Here is a 26962-nt window from a genome sequence, read left to right as displayed (position 1 = left end):
AGACAGAAATGCAACAGCAATATGATTTTACAACTGACCAACTAAACCAAAATTGTCATTTGTACAAGCCTTCTTATAAATAGTTAAATATAAAAGGTTTGGAAAAGTTAAGATGCTGACAATAATTGGGTACTCAGTTAAAATTTACCAATACAATTTTACTCTGAAAAATCTACATAGAATTTTGAGTTGATATTTAACTGTGTTTTGTTCATTCAAAATACGTTTGTGGAGAGGAGATTGTGTTGACGTTCATAAAGAAAAAGAGGGAGGGACAGTGACTGAAAGATATTCTGTGTAGGAATATGCATTCTCATCTGAACAGAGAAACTGGGGGTTGACTAGATCAAGACTAATTAAAGATCCTGGGTGGTGGAAAAATGGCATTGATAGAAAATGAAAATTATAAAAAAAGAAATAGTAACAAGTAAACTAATTAGATTTCTTTCTTTGAGACAAATGCTGACCTACCTTACTAATAGTGTCAAATTTAAGAACCTAGATTAAAGGTTTTGCCTTGGTCATTCTACCAACATTAACTCTGTCTGTTCTTACAGCTAATACAAGGAAAATATCTTGGCATTATCAAGTTAAAATTATAAAATACAAGCACATGAAATTTTCATAAAATTCAATGGGAGCAACTAGAACAATCTGTATCTCACGTCGCCATTTTGCTTAGAATCGAATCCTTTGAATGTCACAAAATGTGTATATCCATTAATTTAATTATATAAACTTTCCAAAGTACCTTGGTATGTAGTGTCACTGGATGGTAAAATGTCAAGATCAAAATATATGCAATGACTATGTAATATAGGAAAAAAATAACTATCATAAAGAAGAAATCTTCAAAAATTTAAAGATCCTACCTAAAGATCTTGGGAGAATTTACAAGAATTGTAATGGATTCCAGAGTGTGCATTTCATGGCAACATCATAATGAATAATGCAACAGAGAAAATAATAATGGAAACTTTAATTTTATGCCAGGAGCTGCAAAGAATGTTTCATCTCTCCCTACTACATTTCCTACAAATTGTTATTAAGCTTTGCATAATACTGTTTTTAGAGAGGCATCACTACACTTTACACTTCATATGTATGATTCATAATAAAACCAAAATACCACTTAATGGTATAGCCCCACTAGAGAAAAATTTAGCAATATATTATATAAATAAAGATGCTAGGGGGAAGGAGGAATTGGGGAGACGTTGGTTAAAAGACATATAATTTCAGTTAGACAGAAGGAGTAAGTTCCAGAGATCCATTGTACATTATGTCTGACTATAAATAACAATATATTGTACACATGAAAATTGCTAAGAGAACAGGTTTTAAGTGTTCTCACCATGATAAAATATGTATGTGTGGTAATGCATAGGTTAAATAACTTGATTTAGCCAGTCCACAAAATATACATATATGAAAATATTATGTCGTACACCATAAATATATACAATCTGTACTTGCCAATAAAAAATAAAAACAAAACAAAAATGTTATTGTCTAAAACTCATACATCCCACTTCAAGTTATAATCTTAAAGAAACTCTCAAATAGATGCACAAAACCATATATAAATACATATATTCATTGAAGTATTATTTGATTGTAAAAAATGGAAAGCAATCAAATTGTCCATCTACTAAGGAAGGGATTTATAAATAAGCACTCTTTATTCAAACTATAGAATGTTATAGAGCAGTTAAAAACAAATGAATTATTACCCACCCAGAAGACAAAAATAAAAAAGACAACCTAAGTGTTAACAAAATGTGGAACAACTTAAACTTTCACACATTGATGGTAGAAGGGTAAACTGGAACAACTGCTCTGGAAGACTGGTTGGTAATGTCTACTAATGATAAAAGCATTGGACAGATAACCTATAATACAGACACTAAGTTGACACTATGCTATAGATACCTGATAATACAAAAATTCTACTCCTCAGTACACAGGTAAATGTAACATGTAAAAGACATGTACAATAATCTTCAGAGCAGTATTATTCCTAATAGCCAAACACAGGAAAACAAACAACAAAAATGCCCCCAAATAGAATGAATGTAAGTAAATGGTGGCATATTCATGTGATTATGGATAGCACTCAGGAGAGACACTTAACTATACACAATAACAGGGAGGAAGTTCATACAGCTAATATTGAGAAAAAAAAGCCCAGACACAGAAGACTATATCAAATGATTCCATTTGTATAAAGTTCAAAAACAGACAATACTAATCCATGTTGTTAAGGGTAAGAATATGGTTACCCTGGGGTAAGGATTGGAAGATAGTAACTAAAAGGCAGATAAAGCATGGTGGGACTTTTAGAGTACAAACAAATGTGTTACTGGAGCTAGGCACCGGTTACACAAGTGTGTTCATTCTGTGAAATTCTTCAAGATGTGCATTTATGATTTGTGCAGCTTTCCATATTTAAGTTAAAATTCAATAAAAGCTTACCAAAAAAAAAAAAAAAACCTAAGAAATCAGACATGGGCCAGTACAGTGGCTCATGCCTGTAATCCCAACACCTAACACTCTGGGAGGCCAAGGAGGGCAAATCACTTGAGACCAGGAGTTCAAGACTAGCCTGGGCAATATGGTGAAATCCCGACTCTACAAAAAAATACAAAAATTAGCCGGGCATGGTGTTGTGCGCCTGTAGTCCCAGCTACTCAGGGGAGCTGAGGCGAGAGGATTGCCTGAACCTGGGAAGTTGAGGCTGCAGTGAGCTGAGACTGCACCACTGCACTCCAGCCTGTGTGACAGACTGAGACCCTGTCAAGAAAGAAAGAAAGAGAGAGCGAGAGAAAGAAAGAAAAAGAAAGAGAGAAAGAGAAAGAAAGAACGAAAGAAAGAATGAACGAACGAAAGAAGGAAAGAAAGAAAGAGACAAAGAATGAAAGAAAGGAAAGAAAAGAGAAATCAAACCTGTGTGAATCAATGTGTATAAATCCCCTAAACATAATTTTGAAAGAAAAAATTTTCAGAGAGGTAGATTTGATATGATGCCGCTAATATAAATTTTAAAATTCCCAAAAAACAAAAATGTGAGAATACAGATAAACACTAATTCAATATAGTAAAATAAATCTAGGGGGAGAAAAAGGTACAAGATCAGAAGACACAACATTTACTATTTTGTGGCACTATAGTACTTAAAAGAGTGAGATCTGAAGAAATAAAACAAAATATTAACATGTCAAGTTTGAATATGAGTACCTATTATTTCATTTTCTGTATGTTTAGAATATCTCAAAATACAAATCTTACAGAAAGCTACCACTTTGGATTCTAGAGGGAAGAGAATAGTTAACATAATTTTCAATGAAAAACATTCTTAACCAATTTGTCCAGATCAGCAAATCAGCAAATGCTTTTTTATAGCTACCATTATCTGAGATGGTTGATGTGTATTTATTTTAGGTAAAGATGTTAAGTCTTAATACACTTAATGCATTTTGGACAAACCTAAAATATACACCATATGTAGAAAAATGTTACTTTCTTATTTACAAAACAAGCATTTGAGAGCTTTTAGGTTATACAATAATAAAATCACTAAACGTTTAAGAGAGTTAAATGGAAATGGTCATTAGGTCATATATGTGAAAAATATATACTTTCAAACTATTCTATACTGTCTGACCTAAAACCGCTTTGCTACTCCTTAACATTGTTACCCATGGCTATAATAAAAATGAGTAATAATCATGGTATGAGTCGAGTTGTCAACTCCACAAAACCAGATCATAGATGCATCCACTAAAAAAGAATTACTCATTCTAGAAATACTTAGCCCCTGGTCCCAGATAACACAGCATCCTTAACACATAAGTGGACTTAACGAGTAAGTAGATTTGGAGGCTACCACCCATTTTGTGTTTAAGTTTTGTCTTTACCATCTTGTCTTTATAACCAGGAGAAATATAGAGAAAACACAGGTTTTAACTAGTTCGCATTTGAAAAAAAAAATCACCTAAAATCAAGAGTTCAGGCTTTTGTGATAAATACTTAGCTTGATGGATTTTATCCCTCATTTAAGCATTCTGCTTCTTTGTTACAACCCTCTCTTTAGTGTCTGAGAGCAGCCAATTAGTTAAGATTTGAGGTAGTTATTCAGCAGTCACAAGATTCAAATTCAGATAAGATATTTAGGCAAGATATACAGGCTACTTTCTTAGGATAGTAACAGCTGCTTTTGCTAGAAAGCCTACATCATTATAAGAGAACATGTAGTATTATGCTTCATTTTGTTGAATTAGTATTCTACAAAGATAAAGATCCAAATCAGTTATGAACACATTCAGCTGTACAAACCTTCTCAGGAAACTGGTGCCTTGCTATTTAGTAAAACCTGAATCAAACGAACATCAATTTTTAAGAAAGATTCAACTCCTATCTTGCATTTTTCCATCTTGTCAAAACTGACACTTCTCTTTTTGGACACTTAATAAATAAATTATCTTGTTTCTTATATTCCCATACATCTTCTCAAGTTGACCAATGCACATCTTTCTGAACACTAATCAAGATGGAGCAGTATATTATTCTGTGAATTACATGTTGAAGAAGAAGAAAAAAACTATTTCTCCAATGCCTGCTGGGAATTTGTAGAAGAAACATAAATATCTATCAGATCCCCTTTTAAGAATTTATAAATATTCCAGTTTTAAAAATTCAGGTTAATATAAAGTTACAGAAATACTAGGACACAAAAACATGATAACTTTTAAAATAACTTTACATGGTGAATAAAATCCCTATTTCCTGAATTCAATAACTATATCATTCCTACAAGAATTCTTTCCCTCTGAATTTAATAGAATAAGTGGCTACATAAAATATTACACAATACAGGTTAGAGAGAGAGAGAAGACAACAGACACATAAGTACATATATAAGTATGTGTGGGTGTACAAACACATATATACACATAAGCATACACACACATTTATTTATTTGCACACTTATCCCTACATATAGAAAGAATAAAGGGCAAAAGAGAGACTACTACCATCAAGTAAGTGCCAGCTATGTGTCAGGTATTTTAAATGTTTGATCATTTAAATTTTATATAACCGAATAAAGAAATTATTATTAGGATTGTTTTTTCACATGCAAAACTTACCAAAAATCAATATAAATTCTAACTGGCAGAGCAAACATTTGAACCCAGGTCTGCAAATGCAAAAATGGGGCTCTTTTCTCCACAGTATGCTTAAAATAAGTTTTAGATAGACTATAAGCATTGCTTTATTCCGCTTTAACATAGAAAAAATCATTCTGGCACTAGAAAGAAACATAGCTGGTTTTTAAAACAAAATCTGATTTTATTCCCAAAATTTCAATATGGCAAAGGAAAAGTTGCTACAAAGATAATTCTTAGTTGAATATGTTCAAAATGTAATTCCTTGGTAATCTGGGCTTTGGCCAAGACAAATCAAAATCATAGATATCTTACAAATGCCAAGTTTTCAGAGAAACAAAAAAAAAATAAATGCAATAGCAACAGATGCATTTTCCCTAGACATTTGTGTTGAGCCTAGCTATATCCAGAGCCTGAAGAAAAGGGAGATTTTTTATATTTCATTTTTATGAATAATAAATTCCTGGTTTTTCTTAATGTCAACCAACTAAATAAGATTACATTCACTCCTGGGAAAATTAACCACCTGAAAATACGGAAAAAGAAAGAAGAAAGTAAAGAAGAAAAAGAGAAAGGGAAGGAAGAAGAAGAAAAAAAAAGAAAAAGAAAAAAGAGACAAGAAAACACCCATATCTGGTACTTTTTAAAACTGAAAGTGTATTTTAAAATTTCACATCAAAGAAAGAATACAAAGATAGTCTTTTTCATTTTCTTAACAACATACTAACATAAAATTAACAAAATAAAGTCCCACTTAGATTAAATATTAAGTATTTCTCAGAATGATAGACAACTGCATAAATTATATTAAAATTTAAGGAAAGAAACCATGAACAATTCAATAAAGATGAGTGGCTCATTACTATAGCATGGATATTCTTATATTTAATGTAATATATATCTATATTTTCATTTGAAACTGAAACATCTATATTAAAGACAAGTTTACGCTAGGTAAATAAACTGTGATTAAAAGTTATTAAATATATGGAAATAGACAGGTCCTCATCTATGGACATTAGCGCTTTCCTGAAATAAAATACACTGCTTTGTAACATTACAAAATATTGTTTTTTAAATTCTATGTTTTTACCTTTGAATATTCAATGTGGACAGATCAAATTTGAAATTATCTCACTTTTTCTCAGAATTCTGCTTAGAATCATTGAGATTGCCTTTTTAATTGTTTTTTACTTTGAATTACATTACACATGCAAAGAAGTATCTGAAATAAAGATGACAACTCAATGTTTTCTTTTCTTTTTTTAATTAATAGACTTTAAAGTACTCCTATAGATTTACAGGAAAATTGAGAAGAAAGTACAGAGAGTTCCCATGTATATCTTCTCCCACAACCCCAACGCAAACCCAGTTTCCTCTATTACATTAGTGTGGTACATGTGCCACACCTGATGAACCCCTAACTGATACATTACCATTAACTAAAGTCCAGAGTTTATACCAGGATTCACTCTTTGTTTTGTACAGGCCTACGGATTTTGACAAACACATAATGCCATGTGTCCAACATTAAAATATCATAGAGAATGGCTGCACTACCATAAAAATCTTCTGTGTTCTGCCTATTTATTTCTCCCTCCCCCGTAACTCCTGCCAACCACTGGTAAGTTTTACTTTTGCTTTTCCAGAATGTCATATACAGGCATACCTTGGAGGTATCACAGGTTCAGTTATCAGACTACCATAATAAAGTATCACAATAAAGCAAGTCACATAAATTCTTTTGTATTTTCAGTGCATATAAAAGTTATAGGTACGTTATACTGTAGTAGATTAAGTATGCAATAGCATTATGTCTTTAAAAAATGTACACGCCTTAACTTAAAAAATGCTTTATTGCCCAAAATTGCTAAGGTCTTATCCTTAGGAAGCAATTCCTCACTTATTAAAGTTTTATCATGAGATTGCAGCAATTCCATCACATCTTCAGGCTCCAATTCTAATTCTAGTTCTCTTTCTATTTCCACCACATCTGAAGTTATTTCCTCCACTTATGTCTCGAACCCCTCAAAGTCATCCGAAAGAGTTGGAATGAATTTCTTCCAACTCCTGTTAATGTTGATATTTTGACCACATTTCATGAACTATGAATGTTTTTAATGGCATCAGAAATATGAATCCTTTCTAGAAGGTCTTCAATTGACTTTGCCCAGATCCATCAGAGGAATCTACTACCTATAGCAGGTACAGCCTTACGAAACATATCTCTTAAGTAACAAGACTTCAAAGTGGAAATTACCCCTTGATCTGTGGGCTACAGAATGGATGTGTTAACAGGCATAAAAACAACATTAATCTCTTGAACATCTCCATTGGAGCTCTTGGGTGACCAAATGCATCATTTTTTATTCTTATTTTTAGAGACAGTCTCACTCTGTCACCAAGGCTGGAGTAGTAGTACAATAATAGCTCAACTGCAGCCTCCACCTCCCAGGCTCAAGTGATCCTCCTGCCTCAGCCTCCCAAGTAGCTGGGACTACAGGCACATGCCACCATGCCCAGCTAATTTTTTAATTATTTGCAGAGATGAGGTCTCTTTATGTTGCCCAGGCTGGTTTTGAACTCCTGGCCTCAAGTGTTCCTCCTGTCTTCGCCTCTCAAAATGTGGGGATACAGGTGTAAGCCACCATACCTGGCCCAGGTGCATTATTAATGAGCAGTAATATTTTGAAAGAAACTTTCAAAAGCAGGAGGCCTCAACAATGGGTTTAAAATATTCAGTGAACCATGCTGAAACACATGCGCTGTCATCTGGGCTTTGTTGCTTCATTTCTAGAGCAAAGACAGAGTAGATTTAGCATTTAATTATTAAGGCCCTAGGATTTTCAAAATGGTAAATGAGCACTGGCTTCAACTTAAAGTCATCAGCTGCATTAGCCTCTAACAAAAGAGTCAGCCTGTCCTTTGAAGCTTTGAAGCCAAGCGTTGACCTCACTTCTCTAGCTAGAAAATTCCTAGATGGCATCTTCTTACAATAAAAGTGTTCTATCCACGTTGAAAATCTGTTGTTTAATGTAGCCAACTTTATCAATGATTTTAGCTAGATCTTCTGGATAACTTGCTGCAGCTTCTATATCAGCATATGCTGTTTCACCTCAAACTTTTATGTTATGAAGTTGGCTTATTTCCTTTAAACTCATGAACCAACCTCTCTTAGCTTCAAACATTTTTCTTGCATCTTCCTCACCTCTCTCAGCCTTTACCAAATTGAAGAGAGTTAGGGCCATGCTCTGTATTAGGCTTTGGCTTAGGGGAATGTTGTGGCTGGCTTGACCTTTTCTCCAGACCACTAAAACTTTCTTCATATCAACAATAAGCCTGTTTCATTTTCTTATCATTCATATGTTCACTAAAGTAGCACTTTTAATTTCATTCAAGAACTTTTCCTTTGCATTCAGAACTTTGGGCTGTTTGTCATAAGAGGCCTAACTTTCAGCCTATGTTGGCTTTCCACATGCCTTCCTCACAAAACTGAATCATTTCTAACTTTTGATTTACAGTGAGTGGTATGTGACCCTTCCTTTCACTTGAACACTTAGAGGCTATTGCAGGTTTATTACTTGGCCTAATTTCAACATTGCTGTTTTTAAGGGAAGAGGGAAGGAAGCCTGAAGAGAAGGAGAGAGACAGGGAAGGACCAGTTGGTGGAGCAATCAGAACACACATAACATTTATTAATTAAGTTTGCTGTTTTACATGGGTCCAGTTTCTGGGCCCCCAACAATTACAATAGTAACACCAAAGATCACTGATCGCAGCTCACCATAATAGATATAATAACACGAAAAGTTTCAAATATTGCAAGAATTACCAAAATGTGATACAGACACAAAGTGATCACATTCTGTTGGAAAAGCAGCTATATTAGTCCTTTTTCATGCTGCTGATAAAGGCATACCTGAGACAGGGCAATTTCCAAAAGAAAGAAGTTAAATGGACTTACAGTTCCACATGGCTGGGGAGACCTCATAATCATGGTGGAAGGCAAGGAAGAACAAGACATGTCTTACATGGATGGCAGCAGGCAAAGAGAGAGCTTGTGCATGGAAATTCTCATTCTTAAAACCATCAGATCTCCTGAGGCTTATTCACCATCATAAGAACAACACGGGAAAGACCTGTCCCATGATTCAATTATCTCCCACCAGGTCCCTCCCACAACACCTGGGAATTACAGGAGCTACAAGATAAGATTTGGGTGAGGACACACAGCCAAACCAGCCCTGGCCCCTCCCAAGTCTCATGTCCTCACATTTCAAAACCAATCATGCCTTCCCAACAGTCCTCCGAAGTCTTATTTCAGCATTAACTCAAAAGTCCACAGTCCAATGTCTCATCTGAGACAAGCCAAGTCCCTTCCCCCTATGAGCCTACAAAATCAAAAGCAAGCTAGTTACTTCCTAGATACAATGGAGATACAGGCATTGAGAAAACAGCCATTCCAAATGGAAGAAATTGACCGAAACAAAGTGGATACAGGGCCCACGCAATTCTGAAATCCAGCAGGGCAGTCAAATCTTAAAGCTCCAAAATTATCTCCTTTAACTCCAGGTCTCACATCCAGGTCATGCTGATGCAAGAGGTGGGTTCCCATGGTCTTGGGCAGTTCTGCCCCTGTGGCTTTGCAGGGTACAGCCTCCCTCCCGGCTGCTTTCACCAGCTGGCGTTGAGTGACTGTGGCTTTTCCAGGTACATGGTGCAAGCTGTCCGTGGATCTACTGTTCTGGGATCTGGAGGACGGTGGCCCTCTTCTCACAGCTCCACCAGGCAGTGCACCAGTAGGGACTCTGTGCGGGGGCTCTGACCCCACATTTCCCTTCTGCACTGCCCTAGCAGAGATTCTCCATCAGGACCCGCCCCTGCAGCAAACTCTGCCTTTGCAGGTATTTCCACACATCCTCTGACATCTAGGCAGAGGTTCCCAAACCCCAATTCTTGACTTCTGTGTACCTGCAGGCTCAACACCACATGGAAGCTGCCAAAGCTTGAGGCTTGAACCCTCGGAAGCCACAGCCCTAGCTCTACATTGGTCCCTTTCAGCCATGGCTGGAGTGGCTGGGATGCAGGGCATCAAGTCCCTAGGCTACACCCAGCACAGGGACCCTGAGCCCAGCCCATTAAACAACTTTTTCCTCCTAGGCTTCCTGGCCTAGAAGGAGGGGATGCCATGAAGACCTCTGACATGCCACAGAGACGGTTTCCCCATTGTCTTGAGGATTCACATTCAGCTCCTCATTATGTATGCAAATTTCTGCAGTAGGCTTGAATTTCTCCTCTGAAAATGGGATTTTCTTTTCTATCGCATTGTCAGGCTGCAAATTTTCCAAACTTTTATGCTCTGCTTCCCTCATGAAATTGAATGCCTTTAACAGCACCCAAGTTATCTCTCAAATGCTTTGCTGCTTAGAAATTTCTTCTGCTAGATATCTTAAATCATCTCTCTCAAGTTCAAAGTTCCAAAAATCTCTAGGGGAGGGACAAAATGCCACCAGTCTCTTTGCTAAAACATAACAAAAGTCACCTTTGCTCCAGTTCCCAACAAGTTCCTCATTTCCATCTGAGACCACCTCAGCCTAGACTTTATCATCCATATCGCTATCAGCATTTTGGGCAAAGCCATTCAACAAGTCTTTAGGAAGTTCAAAACTTTCCCACATTTTCCTGTCTTCTTCTGAGCCCTCCAAACTGTTCCAACCTCTGCCTGTTACCCAGTTCCAAAATAACTTCCACATTTTTGTGTAACTTTTCAGCAGAGCCCCACTTACTGTACCAATTTACTGTATTAGTCCATTTTCACACTGCTCATAAAGACATACCCAAGACTGGGTAATTTATACAGGAAAACAGTTTAATAAACTCACAGTTCCACGTGGCGTGGGAGGCCTCACAATCACAGTGGAAGGTGAGGAGAAGCAAGTCATGTCTTATATGGATGCCAGCATGCAAAGAGAGAGCTTGTGCAGGCAAACTCTCGTGGGTTTTTTTTGTTTTTTTTTTTTTTTTTTAAGATGGAGTCTTGTTCTGTCACCCAAGCTGGAATGCAGTGGTGCAATCTCGGCTCACTGCAAGCTCTACCTCCCAGGTTCACGCCATTCTCCTGCCTCAGTCTCCCTCATAGCTGGGACTACAAGCGCCTGCCACCACGCCCAGCTAATTTTTTGTATTTTTAGTAGAGACAGGGTTTCACCATGTTAGCAAGGATGGTCTCGATCTCCTGACCTCCTGATCCGCCTGCCTCGGCCTCCCAAAGTGCTGGGATTACAAGCCTGAGCCACCGTGCCCAGCCCAAACTCTCGTTTTTAAAACCATCAGATCTCCTGAGACGTATTCACCATCACGAGAACAGCACGGGAAAGACCTGCCCCCATGATTCAATTATCTCCCACTGGGTCCCTCCCATAACACGTGAGAATTATGGGAGCTATGAGATGAGATTTGGATGGTGACACAGAGCCAAACCATATCAGTGGCACCAATAGACTTGCTCAACTCAGGGTTGCCACAAACCTTCAATTTGTAAAACAACATAGTATCTGCAAAGCACAACAAAGTGAACCACCACAAAACAGCATATGCCTGTGGTTGGAATCATACGGTACGCAGCCTCTTCACATAGCTTCAATCACTTAGCAGTACACATTTAAGGTTCTTCTATGTCTTTTTGTGGTTTCGTAGCTCATTTCTTTTTATTATTGAATAATATTCCCTTGTCTGGATGTATCACAGCTTGTTTATCCATTAACCTACTGAAAGACATCTAGGATGTTTAACCAAGTTACCCTAGTTAAAGTTGCTTGTTATAAATGTTCTTGTGCAAGTTTTTGTGTGGACTTACGTTTTCAGCTAATTTGGAGTTCAACTCATTTCATACTTTGGAGTGTCATTGCTGGATCACATAGTAAGACTATGTTTACCTTTGTAAGAAACTACCAAACTGTCTTTCAAAGTGGCTATATGACTTTGCATTCCACCAGCAATGAGTGAGAATTCCCATTGCTCCACATCCTCACCATCATTTGGTGTTATCAGTGTTTTGGATTTTTGCCATTCTAATAAGTCTGTAGTGGTACCTCAATGTTTTAATTTGCAATTATCTAATGACATACAATATTGAGCATCTTTTCATAGGCTTACTTGCCATATGTAAATCTTCTGTAGTTAGGTATATGTTTAGAGCTCTTGTCCATTTTTAAATTGAGTTATATGTTTTCTTATTTTATTTATTTATTTATTTTTGAGACGAAGTCACTCTGTCACCCAGGTGGGAGTGCAGTGGCGCAATCTTGGTTCATTGCAACCTCTGCCTCCCAGGTTCAAGCAATTCTCCTGCCTCAGCCTCCCGAGTAGCTGGGACTACAGGCACATGCCACCATGCCTGGCTAATTTTTTTGTAATTTCAGTAGAGACGAGGATTCACAATATTAGCCAGGATGGTCTTGATCTCCTGACCTCGTGATCTGCCCACCTCGGAACTCCCAAAGTGCTGGGATTACAGGCGTGAGCCACCGCACCTAGCCATATGTTTTCTTATTATTTTTAAGAGTTCTTTGTAGTATATTTTAGATACAAATCTTTTATCAGATACCTATTTCACAAATATTTTCTCCCAGTTTGTGGCTTATCTTTTCATTCTCTTAACAGTAGCTTTCCTCAAAACAGAAATTTTTAATTTTAATGAAATCCAACTTATTAATTTTTTTCATGGATCATATTTTTGATGTTGTATCTAAAAAGTCGTCAGCAAACCCAAGGGTACTTAGATTTTCTTCTATGTTATCTTCTAGAAGTTTTATAGTTTTTTGTTTTATATTTAGCTTTGTGATCCATTTTGAGTTCACTTTTATGAAAGGTATAAGGTCGTCTAGATTAACTTTTTTAACACATAAATGTCCAGTTGTTTAAGCACTATTTGTTGAAAACACTGTCCTTTCTTCCTTGAATTGTCTTTGCTCCTTTGTTAAAGATGAATTGACTATATTTGTGTGGGTCCATTTCTGAGTTTTCTACTCTGTTTCAATGATCTGTCTATGTTCTTTCAACAATACCATATTGTCTTGATTACTTAGCTTTATACTAAGTCTTAAAGTTGGAGACTGTCAGTCCTCTGATTTTCTTTTTCTTCCTCAATATTACGTTGGCTAATGTGGGCCTCTTCCTTTCCGAATAAACTCATGAATTAGTTTGTCAATATCCACAAAATAACTTGCTGGGATTTTGACAGGGATTGTGTTGAACATACATATCAACTTAGGAAGAAGTGACATCTAAATATTGAATCCATCTATCCATGAACAGGGACTATCTCTCCATTTATTTAGATCTTTGATTTTCTTTCATCAGAGTTTTATTGTCTTCCTAATATTGATCTTATACATATTTTATTAGATTTATACCTAAGTATTTATCTTTTTGGTGTTAATATAAACAGTACTGTATTATTAATTTAAAACCCCAATTGTTCACTGCTGGCATCTGAGAAAGCAATTGACTTTTGTATATTAACCTTGTGTTAACACTAATCACTCATTAGTTTCAGGAGTTTATGTTGTTATTGATTATATGGGATTTTCTATATAGACAATCATGGCGTCTGCAAATGAACAGTTTTATTTCTTCCTTCCCAATCATAATGTCTTTTGTTTCCTTTTTTTGTTTTCTTGCCTTAGCTAGGACTTCCAGTATAATGTGGAATAGGAGAGGTGAGAAGGAACCTCGTTGCCTTGTCCCTGACCTTAGCAGAAAAGCATCCAGTTTCTCACCAATAGATTTTCATGAAACAAACTTCCATGTAACTATCAGACAGGTGAACAAACAGAATGTTTCCAACATACCAGAAAATTCTGGAACCTCCACCTCAATTTATTACCTACCTACAATTTAACCATTATTCCAATTTTGTTATCATCACTTGTTGCATTTCCAAACACTAAAGTCGAGTTTGGAACTTTATATATATATATAAATATAAATATACATACTGTATAATTTTGGGGGGTAGAGGTTTTCCACTCAACTTTTTATTTCTGCAGTTCAACCACTATAATCTGTGCTATAATTTGTTCATTTTTATTTCTGTAGAGCAGAGGGTCACCAAGATTTTTCTGTGAACGGCATTATTTTCCAATTCTTCATCAGCCTCAAACCATAAATGGGAGCGCACTACTGACCCACCAAATTTAAATAGGCTTTTCAAGTTTCATCACACTTTTCAATAAGAAGAAAAGTTGCTTCATGTTAGTGAAAAGAATGGTAAGGTTTGTAGTATTTCTTCAAGGTTTTTCTATCTAGTTCAATGATTTAAAAAATGTTTTGGGACAGGCACGGTGGCTTATGCCTGTAATCCCAGCAGTTTGGGAGGCTGAGGCGGGCGGATCACGAGGTCAAGAGATCGAGACCATCCTGGCCAACATGGTGAAAACCCGTCTCTACTAAAAATACAAAAGTTAGCTGGGTGTGGTGGCACGCGCCTGTACTCCCAGCTACTCAGGGAGTCTGAGGCAGGAGAATCACTTGAATCCAGGAGGGGGAGGTTGCAGTGAGCCGAGATCGCACCACTGTACTCTAGCCTGATGACAGTGAGACTCCATCTCAAAAAAAAAGAAAAGTTATGAACTGAACATCTAAGTCCAAAACCAAAAAAACAACAAAAAAGTTTTGAACTGAACATCTATGTCCAAAATGAAAAAGTCTTCCTTTTCTATGCATAGTTACTGCTAAATTCAGTTTGTGCTAATTTATAATTGTAGATTTTCAGGAATGACCAGTGTTTAGGTGGCTCTATCAGAATGCACCACATAACAAGATTAAACATGAACCTGGAAATTATGTAGATTTTTCACTGTGGGCCACTTGGACCACTCCATCAGATGCTATGTCAGTAAGAATATTGCATTGAAAACCTTGTCAATTTTGGAGATAACTGTATGCAATGTATGACTTAGCCATAGTCAACTTTATTAAGTTTTCATTTTCTACTGTAGAATTTGAACTTTTAAAGACCAAAAAATACGTATCATTGAGATCTTTCACTGAGGAATAATAAAATGATCAATTATTAAGTAAAAGTCAAATTTCTGGCAGTTAAACCAGTATATCACATACCATTATATCACACTATCATAAGGATGATGCCCTAGGTAACTTTCCAGGTAAAAGTCATCACAAAGAACAAGGGATTTCTTCCTAATTGTCCTAAGACAAGTATTAGCTTCTATCCTCCTTCTATCAACTTCTGAACAGCAACAAAATTCTATGTTTCTATATAATCATTAATACATATCTTTTAAGTTTTTCCTAACAGATAGGGAATCAGTCTTTCCAGTACACGGAGGTGACAAAATTGATATATTTGTGTTGCAGATTATGGATACAAATTCAGTCCAATTCAGTTTCACCACACACAGTGAATAAAGAAATTAATGTATCTTTTACCAGGTGGTAGATTCAAGCAGACATATTAAGATAGTCTTATTCTCAGATATGAAGAAATATAAAAGAAAAAAAACCAAAGTTTAGAGCAAAAAGAGATTATAATGGCAAAACTGCAGATACTATATCAAAGGAAATTTCCTTCTTTTCATCAGAATACTCAAAATTCTTAACAGCTCTCCATCAGAAAATACAATTAATATTAATCTATTTTACATTAAATATTATTATTGTAAGGTATCATTTTATATTATGTTAGTAAGTATTGTCACAAATCAAAACTTAGAAGTTACAACCATAACACCTGCATATTTTGTAGAAGAAAAAATCCAAACAATATTGTCAGCAAATTATTTCTACTAAAACCTGAATAGCAATAAAAACTGAGAGATGAAAAATATGTAGAGTACAGATGACTTACATTTGGAGAGTTAGACTTTCATTCTCTCTCTCAGGATTGAGGAATCTTATTCTTTGTGCTTACAATGCTCCTTTCTCCAGAGTATTCTACTTCCAGGATAGGTCAGGACAAAGCTTCAACAGACTTCTATTATTTGTTTGATCTAGAGGGAAATTATACTTTTAATCAATTATTACAAAATGCATCAGTTTTTTTTTTCTTACTGTACTGGGGGGTTGAATCTTCCTATTATTTTCTGTTGGATATGAGGTGAACAGAAATATAAGAATTGCCTTGTTAAACATTATAATAAATAAATCTAGTATTTAAATTAACACCACTAAAAGAAACCCACATCTATCTTCTTTTTCATTTTTATGGCTAAGCAGCATAGCAAGAGAAAATTAATATTCAAAATCTAAATGACTACAAAGCCTACTCAAATGTATTTTTTAAAAGACTTTAACATAATTTTGCAAATCCATGAGTTTGAATGGACTGGCAAAGACGATTAGGTATGAGATATTTTTACTCATTTTTTTAATGTCTTAGGGCTGAAGAATTACAGGATGATTAGAAAAGTGTAAAGGAAAAAATACTTTTGAAAATTTTAATGGAATAATTAAAAAAGATGATTTTAAGAACATGAAACAGACCAGAAACAGTACAGGGTCTGTAAGACAGCAAGAAATCTGGAATGAGATTTTTTTTAATGGTACAAAGGTTGGGAAACTGCTACTGAAGCAAGGTATATTGGACATCTTAGAGTATTTAACATGGGTATCTTCTAAATCTGGTTTCATTTTAATTCTCAAACAAATTTATAAGATGTAAAAATGCAACACATCCCACCTTTCTTTACAAGAACACAGAAATGTGATAGATGAATATCTGACCTTTGGTGAGATGAACATTCATAAGTTTAAGAGAATTCATTCTATATTCAAATTTCATCACAACCTAAGTTTCCAATAATGGGTATTTTCTGCATCATTAAAATTAAGAATTAAGATAAATATCTTCGGCCTGGCATGCTGACTCACGCCTGTAATCCCAGCACTTTGGGAGGCCAAGGCAGGCAGATCACTTGAGCTCAGGAGTTCAAGACTAGCCTGGCCAACATGGTGAAACCCCGTCTCTACTAAATACAAAAATTAGCCAGGCATGGTGACATGCGCCTGTAATGTCAGCCACTCAGGAGGCTGAGGCACAAGAATTGCAAGAACCCAGGAGGCAAAGGCTGTAGTGAGCAGAGATTGAGATCATGCTACTGCACTCCAGCCTGGGCAACAGAGTGAGACCCTGTCTCAAAAAAAAAAGAAAGATAAATGTCTTCAACATGTGCCATTACCTGGATCACATCCCCTTGCCTTATCTTAAAATCACTCATACTCCCTTCCACTAAATAATAAACTGGAATTCAGGGGGAACACTTAAAGCAAAATTATATATATATATACATATACACGCACACACACACACACACACACACACACACGTGTTTAGGGGAAACGTGCATGATAGCACTTTAAAGTTAGTTTTTGCTCATAAACTTAACACAATATACTGGCGGTATTTATTTAAAAAAAAAAAAAACTATTGTGAGAAAATAGTTAAAACAAAGCCAAAAGACATCTATATCAGAATAGCTAAGATACAAAAAGTAAAATATATGTGGGCAAAAGGGCACCTCTTTAAATCATCATCTGATCACAAATTGATACTCGTGCAATTTTCTTCTGTTTTTAACCAATGTAAATGATATTCGCAATTATTTACCTGGAATATCTCAAAATTATTTCAAGGTGAAATAAAAACATAAATTTCATTACCGAAGATTAAAGCTATATCCACTGAAGACTAGATTTTAGGATTAGAGTAGGTGTTTTGTTTTCTTTTCTAAAGATTCAACTAATCTTGGCCAAATTTCAAAGTCTTAGTACTGAAACTTATCAACAGGCACTTTCTAGATGAAAATATCCACATGACAGTTGAAGCACAAGTAGTTCTGCTTTAGTTTCCAGAACACAGAAGTGGTTTTGCAGTATTTTGGGTCAGTGAAGACCAAGCACATTCCTTTAGGGAAGCTTTTTGAACTGACAAAGGATAAATGATTGACATCAATAACAAATACTTTTTGTTGTCCTGGACTGACATGTCATTTATAACAATACGTATGCTAATTAATGCCATCCGTATCTACCAGATGTGTCAGAGGAGTATGCCAGACTCTTCTTCACAGGATATAGCTTTAGTGTGGCTAAAATTACATTATCAATATGGAAATGCATCCCTTTGTGATACAGAACTGACCTATTCACACACACACACACAGAGAAAATATACTTTTTATGATAGAGAAAATCCCACTTATATGTACAACTAGCTGTACTTTTTCTTAACCTTAACCCTAAAAATTATAGTATATAATGTACTAAAATACTAGTTGAGGTCTTCACAAACCACACTATCAACATGACACTTTACTATAATACATTAAAATTTCATTTGCAGATTCTCTCAAGTATGCTGGTAGTCATTAACAACTAGAACTATGTATTAATCATCTTCATTTCCCATCCCTTAGGACAGAGCTTGGATATAGTGGGCACCTTTTTTTTAAATAAACATTTAAGTCACCATAATTATGTAGAGTATATATGTCAATGAATTCACCATATACAAAGAAAGAATTACAAATGTTGTCAACTAAAACTAGTCATGAGATAAACCTATAAAGAACTCTTCTTATTGTCTGGTAGTTTTGGGGCTCAGAAAACAATATCCCAAAATGAAGGCCTCAGAAGTAGCCTCAGAAAGCAAAGTTTTGTCTCTTATCTTCTGCACTCCTGTCTCTCAGTCCCATTTTCCCCCAAGGCTAGCCATAGAAACTAGAATCCCTCTTCCTCAAGGGAAGTCCTAGAAATCAAAGCCCCCTTTCCCCAAAGCTAGTCAAAACCTAAAAATATTACTCTAATTTTTTCCCTCACCTTTCCGTGTCATAACTTGCTGTAAAGAAATTATCTGACCTATACTATTTGACTGTAGGTCTTCAGATCCCCAGAAAGTCCTGCCCCATACCAGGAAGGAATGCATGCTTAGAGGCCAGGGAGAATCTAGACAGACAGGCCTTGCTGGAGTTCTCCACTCAGTCTATTAGCATTAAATCATACCCGTTTCCTCCAATATTTCTACTCAGCTGTCTATAGTGTGTTGAGCCTTTGTATAAAAATAGAGAACTTCCCCTGTATCTTTGGATCTTCATGCTGAGGGCTCCTATGTATACATGTTAAATAAATTTGTATGCCTTTTTCCAATTAATCTATCTTTTGCAAGTTGATTTTTTGGTGAACCTTCAGAAGCCCAAGGGTAACTTGCCCCTTTGGCTCCTAGCATAACTAGCACTGAATAAATGTGAAGTACAATTTCAGTGATCGTTAGTCCTGGATTAGCTGGGATACATGTGGTTCATACCTATTGCAATTATTAACAGCCATCCCTTTCCCTCTCCAAAGTATCCCAGTTCGGATGGTAATTTTACATATTCATCCAAAATATCATTAGTGTATTATTCATTTATCATTTATTTCTTTTTATAAACAAATTACTGTTTTTTTTTCTTTTTCGTTACTTTCCATGATGCCGTTACATGAAAAAAAAATCATTGGTTGGAATTAGAATGAATGAGATTCCATTATTTCAACATTAATAAATTTATATAGACGGTCCCAGAGTTTAGTAAATCTTTATATCCTTGAAACTAAACATTTTATTATCAGGAAAGGAATAACCTAGCTGAAAAATCCAATGTGACTTCTTAATTCATAGTTTGCTTAACTTCTCTGCTTCATTTAGCTCATTGTTTACTCTTTCCTTCTCAAAACTCTTCCTTTGGTTTGCATACCACTCTTTCTTAATTCCTCTCCTAACTCTCAACCCTGCTTCTTCAGTCTTGTGGGTTACTATTCTTACATGTGCTTCTATCATGTCAGTTTTCTCAAGATACCATTCTAGTCCCAATTTGTATTCTATTTCTTGAATCAACAACTACTTGCTGCAAATGATTCTCGAACATATACATCCAGTCCACAACCCTCCCCTAACCTTCACATTTAAAATACCTACTGGTTATACAATCTCCTTTCTGGTCCTTTATCCTTCAGTCTTAACTCTCTTGAATCCATACTACACACCCAACCTAAGTTTTTTTGTTATTTGCTTTTCTGAATGTAAATCTGATAGTATTGTTCCCAGACCAAGGAAACAACCAACAGTTATGGAAGGAGTGAACATCTGCAGAAAACTCCAAGGCAACATAAAACAGAGTGAATCTAAACCCGCTAGAATAAGTGATCAGTTACTGGTCTCTCATTTGTAATCCCAACTTATTTTGACTACAAAAACTTTTGCATGTAGTCGTTAGGTTTCAAGGCAACAATCACCAGAAAGAATAATATGATAAATATCACATACATCATAAGGGTCACAAAATAAAATACCTAAAGACAAAAATATTAATTAGGCAAGGTGCAAGATAAAGGAAAGTTTCATGAGACTATGGCAAAGTCTCTAAAGAGGTGTTTTTTTAAGCCCCATAAAATTACCGCCATTACTGCTTTGTAGGAATGTAGGTTTAGTCTTGCCAAATCAGAATTTTCCAGACAGACTGGTAAATCATTATGTGTGTGCATGAGAGAGTGAGTGAGACAGAGTCCAATTTTTAAGATTTAACAACTAATTTCATATTTAAAAAATAAATAAATACCAACAAATAATACTTGCAAGCTCTGTAAAAGACAAGGACCACTCCCTTCTTTTTTAACACGAGTGCAAATGGATGGGCTAGCCTGCGACCTGACAACCAAGTACAACATGTTTTCCAAATAAAGTCTGGTTTGAGTTTTGAACAATCAGTAAATATATTTTGCTATACAACACACTTACATTTTGACCAAATATTTGTTATTGACTTTTAGCACTTTAAAACATCTAGTAAATGCAATTTTTCATCCTCTTTTGCTCAGCTGTCTTCCACTGACTCTTAAGTATCTTCACTTGAATATTCTGATTCTGACTCTTATTCAAATAATGGCTGATATATTTTCAGTTCTATCTCAAGCCTTTTTGTTTGTTTTCTTAAATATTGTTGTTTCTTAAATATATACCAAAGAATACTAAGTGTCTCTAGAAAGCATCTTAAAAGCAGTCTCTCTTCCACCTACTACTATAATGACAGTTTTTCCCTCTTTACTCCAATAACAATTTCAAATTCATATTTCTCACATCCACCGAATGTCTTCAAACATCCCTCTCATCATTATCTTTATAGAACATGTCAGACATACCTTTTGCAAATATATAATATGTTTCTATAGTATATTAGGCTGGCATAGGGGGAAGTGGGGGAACACATTAATGCCTAAATTTAATATATGTGACTTCAAGTCATGCAAATATTTCCCTGGTGCCTCTTCCTACAAGTGCATCAACTAGGATAGGGAGGGGCTCCTCAATACCTACCAAATAAAACAAAACTTATTAGCCTAAAACCTAAGGCCTTTCATTCTTAGGACTGAATTTGCCTCTCCTTTACTTTGTTTCACTTATCTCTGCATTCTAGAATCAAACTGAACTATTAGATATTTGCTTTGATTTTTTTAGAGTCTCAATTTGCTCCACTTAGCATGTCTCTATTTTCTCAAATTCTATTTGTCCAAATGTTACCATACCTTTCAAGCCTCAATTTAATTACCATTAACTCCATGAAATACTCCCCTATTCTCTTAGCCAGGAATAAGCTACTCAAATAGCATTTTCTCTACAGCTCCCCTCTAAAAACTGTCCATGTAATCTACTATGTAATACATTTGTCCACATACCTGATTTCTAACATTTAATTTAAAATTATTTGAAAATAGAGAATATATTATTCATCTGTGTCTTTCCTAACAATGTAGCTTTATTATGAAGAAATTACTGAGTCATTTGACAAGGAATGGTATGGAAGATAGAGGCAGAGCTATAGTATAACTCAAAGACAGTTATGTTAAGTCCTTCTTAATCTTTTATCTTTATGAATTGCAAGAAATAATTATCACTGCCATTATTTCCAAATAAATAAATCTGTCAAAAATATGTGTCATGCCAACCAAGTCATTGGCTTTTATAAAAAACTTACTAGACAATCTATACTGAGATAGGCAAATAAAACACGTGGTATTAAATAATTTATTTAAAGTTCTAAATCAACATTAAAATTTAAGATTGTTTTTCATGAAAATCATGTTACATGACAATTTCTTTTAAATGATAAGATAAATCTCTTTCCTAAGGCCCACTACATACAGTATGAAAAGTAAGATTAAAACTAGCATACTGTCAACTAAAAGTCAAGTTTGAAAAATATTTGAAGAGATTTTTTCTCAGCCAAATATGAGTACCATGACCTGTGACACAACACCAGGAGATCTTGAGGACATGTGCCCAAGTTGTTGACCTTAGCTTGGTTTTATACATTTGAGGGAGACGTAAGACATCAATCAATACATGTAAGATATACAATGGTCTGGTCTTGAAAGGTGGAACAACTGGAAGTGGGAATGGGTCTCCCAGTCATAGGTGGATTCAAAGATTTTCTCATTGGCAACTGGTTGAAAGAGTTATTATCTGAAGAACTGGAATCAATAGAAAGGAATATCTGGGTTAAGATAAGGGGCTGTGAAACCCAATCTTTTATCATGCAGATGAAGCCTCCAGGTAGCTGGCTTCAGAGCTCCTACTGTTACAGTGGGTAGCTAGTCAGACATGAGCAGAGCAGGAGAGAGCTCTCCTCCCATACGCACACACACACTAAAAATGTCAGGCAACCAATAACGTTTCAAGTTATTGTTAACTGTCTCTGTAAAATAATAATTGGTGGCAGCCAGCACCAGGAAAAGGCAGTCTCTTGATAGAAAAAAAACTAAAACTGGTGATCAGCAGCTTCCGGATAAGATCTCAGGAGTTGGGTGAGTGGGAGGAAGCATGTGCATTAAGAGGCTAAATGGCACAGGTTAACTCGTGTATGACCTTCTAGTAACACTCAGACTGGTAAGGGAAGAACGCCTCAAGTGAACACGTGTACAACCTCAGTAAACACACTGCACATGCTCCCCTCCCAAGTGTTAGCAAGCCACTGTGCATGCAGACAGCGCACCCCAAGGGAAGAGTCAGCGGAGAAGGGATGCAACCCCCCAGAAACATGCGGACATACAAAACTCCAAGTCAAAAGGTCAAACCACACATTTGATCTCTCAAGTCACCCACTTGGCCCTCTTCTATGTGTACTTCCTTTCATTCCTGATCAAAAACTTTTTAATAAACTTTCACTCCTGCTTTAAAACTTGCCTCAGTGTCTCCTGCCTTATGCCCCTCAATCAAATTCTTTCTTCTGAGGAGGTAAGAACTGAGGTTGTTGCAGACCCATACAGATTTGCTACTAAAATACTTTGGTGCCACATGACACAGACACTTTCCACTGCTAACGTTATCAGACCTAAAATGGTGCCAGATTCCTCGCTAATTCTCTCCTGCATCAGGGAAAAGACCTGAAAAGGGAAGGGGATTCCCTGTGGAATGTAGCTTTTCCCCACAAGAGACAGCTTTCCAGGGCCATTTCAAAATATGTCAAAGAAATATATTTTGGGGTAAAACACTTTAATTTTTTGGAGGGTCTGCTATCTGTCATGTGATGCTATACTAGAGTCACGCTGGAATTTGGTGTCTTACTGCTACAGAGTCTGTTTTGTCAGTCTTAAGAGCTCTGTTTTAATGTTAATGCTGAACAGCTGTGCCTGAATTCCAAAGGAAGAGGATATAATGAGGCATATCTGATCCCCCTTCCCATCATGGCCTGAACTAGATGTTCAGGTTTACTTTGGAATGTCCTTCCTGGATGAGAGGTGGGTCCATCAGTCAGTTGGGGGTCTTATAATTTTATTTTTGGTTTACAATACCCAACATATATAGGGTCATCCAAGTAGTTGTTAAGAGTCAGAAAGAGGGGTACTAAGTCATTTTTTATATTCTATTAATAACTGTATTAGCAGCCAATTTTAGAAAATGGAATATTTACATGAGTTATTTTAGGGAAAAGAACTTATCCACATAATCTTTGGGTCAAGACTGGTACCTGACATAAAGTAGATTGTCAATGAATGATAAGGATCTTCTAACTGGGAAGACTTTGTGAGACTCTGGTTCAATCCCCACAATTTACAGAAGAAATTCACAGAAGTATTTTCCCCAGAATCTTAGAGGGTATAAATGGCAGAGACAGGATTTGACCTCAGGATAATTGTCCTAAATCTAGCAGTCTTTTCTTTTGGAAATCCAAATTTACTCACTATTCAGTTTATATATAAATATACACATATAGTATTTAATCTCTTTGAACACATTTCGAAATACTAATTTCCATTAAATAATATATTTAATCAAAAGTAGAACACACCAATATTCTTTGTACAAGTTGTCTACAGACTATGTTTTTTATAACACTTTGAAGTTCACATTAACCATTTCACTTATATATTTACATGTTTATAACTGTAGAGTCAAATAAGGGTATCAAAACTATAAAACTAATAATCTTCCATTCTCAAAAAGGCACAACAAGTATCAGCATCAATGGATTCACACTTAAAGGAGATGTACTTACACTTATTTTTTGAATAATTTCTGAGTAGTTGATGATTGTTTATTAGCTTGTTTATGATGTGGAAAAAAATCTCAGAGCAAATACGCAGGAGAGGTGGAAAAAAAAAAAACCCACCTTATCTATATTGCCCTGACAATTGAGTTTGGACAACAGCATTTTCTAAATGTACCCTATTCAAGGCTGGACATGTAATTACCTTCAGTTCATAGTCTAGACATTAATGCTTTCATAGTATTTAAGACTCCTTGTAACATGCTTGCTGCTTTAAGTAAGCAAGGCTAAATCTTGACCAGATAAATTAGCAAAGAATGCAATAAAAGCTGCAATAAAAGAACTTTATCCTACAAACCTTCAAGTTGCTGCTAAATGAGATTTCTTTGAAATGCAGATCAGTTGAACTAGATTAGTGAATTTTAGCTCCTGTCAACATCATAACAAAATACAAATACAATTGTTCACTGGTCTTATCTCCATGCTTCCATCTGCTGCCTTGTTATTTACTTTCCTTGATTTACTATGCAGATCTAAATAAGGCACATCAAGGAGGGCTTACAACACAATGGCTTCTTAAGCTTTACATCAAGGTATTTGAAACTGAAGCCAGGAAAGGGCTGCCATCAAAGACATATCTCTAATGAACTTCCATATCAGAGAAGGTTTGGTATTTAATACTGCTGTGAAAAGAAAGAGCTACAAATCAGAATGGCCTATGAAAGAAAATGCCTACAAATCTTGATGAGATTAGCACCTCTGAGAATTAATATCCCAATAAAAATGATGCCTGGTACATTGAAGAGTTAACTTCCAACCTTTGCAAATATAATGCACTATGTCAAGAGCAGGGAAATCATTTGACAAGGTTAAAAGGTCAGGAAATAATTTTTAATTCCCCCCAACGCTAGAAAACAATATTTTTTATTCCTGCTCATAGTAACTCCATGTCAGAAGAAACACATTTAAACATAATTAACACAATTAACAGATTTGTAACATTACTTTCTATGTCACAAGCATTTTTCACTATTGTTCAAAAAGGAAAACTAGGAACAACTACACAGTAAAATAATGTAATCTAAAATGACAGCATGCAACATTTGTTCATCAATTCTAGTATTTTCCTTTTCTTCCCCCACAGCAATCTATGGCAACAGAGAGTAAAATCTTCTGTCATTTTGCAAATCCTGAGGTGCCATTTTTATTTTATGCCACTACTCTTTTTAAGAGATACAGATAAGGAAAAAATTTATTCTACCCTTTCTTTAACCTAATTGTGTTTTCCCAGTTTTATTTCTAATATGCCAAAGTCAAACAAGACAATAATTCACAAACCTAATGTGAAAGTTTCCAGCAAACTCTGCTTGCATTACTATTTGACAATTTCTTTCCCATAAGCAATAAGATCTATAAACAAATAATACTTTTTTCCTAAAGAAAACATTTCAATCATTTATGTCATTCTATAGCAAGGGAAGATCCCACAAGCATGTTCTGTTCCGTGGATCAATCAGTTCCAAACCAAAGTAGACATGTTGTCGACTCCAGTGCCTGGAAATCCTGCTGCAGGCTCACCAGATGATGAAAACTGAGGTATGCAGTGTATGGGGGCCCCACATGGCATTCATTAGCTTCTGGGCATGTCAAACTTCAGAACTACCCTACAGTCAATGACAGCAAACACCTTCTCTGTTCTTGCCTCCAAACATACACTTGCTTCTCTACCCTCCCTCCAAATCACGAGCAGTCTTCCAAAAACAAAGCCCCAAACAGAAGCAACCTCCCTTGACTACACAACAGAAATCACAGCTGTCTTTTTGCTGGATTTCATTTCACATAGGCGATGTTCCAGACTTATTTACAACCACAAGAGACTGTTACCTCTTCTTGTTTAATGAAATGACAAAACAACAGATTTGTATATGCAAAAGCAGGTGCTGTAACAGGTTTGACTACTCTTGACCTAAAGCATGTAAAAGAGGTTTATTTGCAACAGCTGTCTCAAAGGTATTGGTGCTCTGATGGGCAAACACTCTACCATCTGTAGAAGTATGTGCTCAAAATGACAATCTGAATTCAAAACTGATCAATAGATCTTCCCTCATCTTTATCCATATGTTGAAATATTAAGATGTGTACATAATAGACTATTTTACCTATCAGTCACAGATAAGAAAACTAAAATTAGAATGTTGACATGTAAAAATTATGTATTCAATAGATAATGTCAGAACAATTTGTTTCATCATTGTGCCA

At 35.7% G+C, this 26962-nt stretch overlaps 1 protein-coding gene across 27 annotated transcripts in view; it reads right to left on the bottom strand.

The window, feature by feature from the left end:
- Positions 1–26962, bottom strand: part of FOXP2 (forkhead box P2) — a 606462-nt gene that overhangs the window by 513741 nt on the left and 65759 nt on the right. For 19 of the 27 annotated variants that reach the window (XM_063667746.1, XM_063667750.1, XM_063667758.1 and 16 more), the window contains one exon: positions 16036–16177. The exons of the other annotated variants lie outside the window; for them this stretch is intronic. The gene's annotated coding sequence lies outside the window, so the exon portion shown is untranslated. The remainder of the gene's footprint in view (positions 1–16035; positions 16178–26962) is intronic. 27 annotated transcript variants of the gene reach the window in all.

Source organism: Pongo pygmaeus, chromosome 6 (genome assembly GCF_028885625.2).
Source record: "Pongo pygmaeus isolate AG05252 chromosome 6, NHGRI_mPonPyg2-v2.0_pri, whole genome shotgun sequence".
Lineage (NCBI taxonomy): Eukaryota > Metazoa > Chordata > Mammalia > Primates > Hominidae > Pongo > Pongo pygmaeus.
This window is presented reverse-complemented; position numbering and strand designations above follow the sequence as displayed.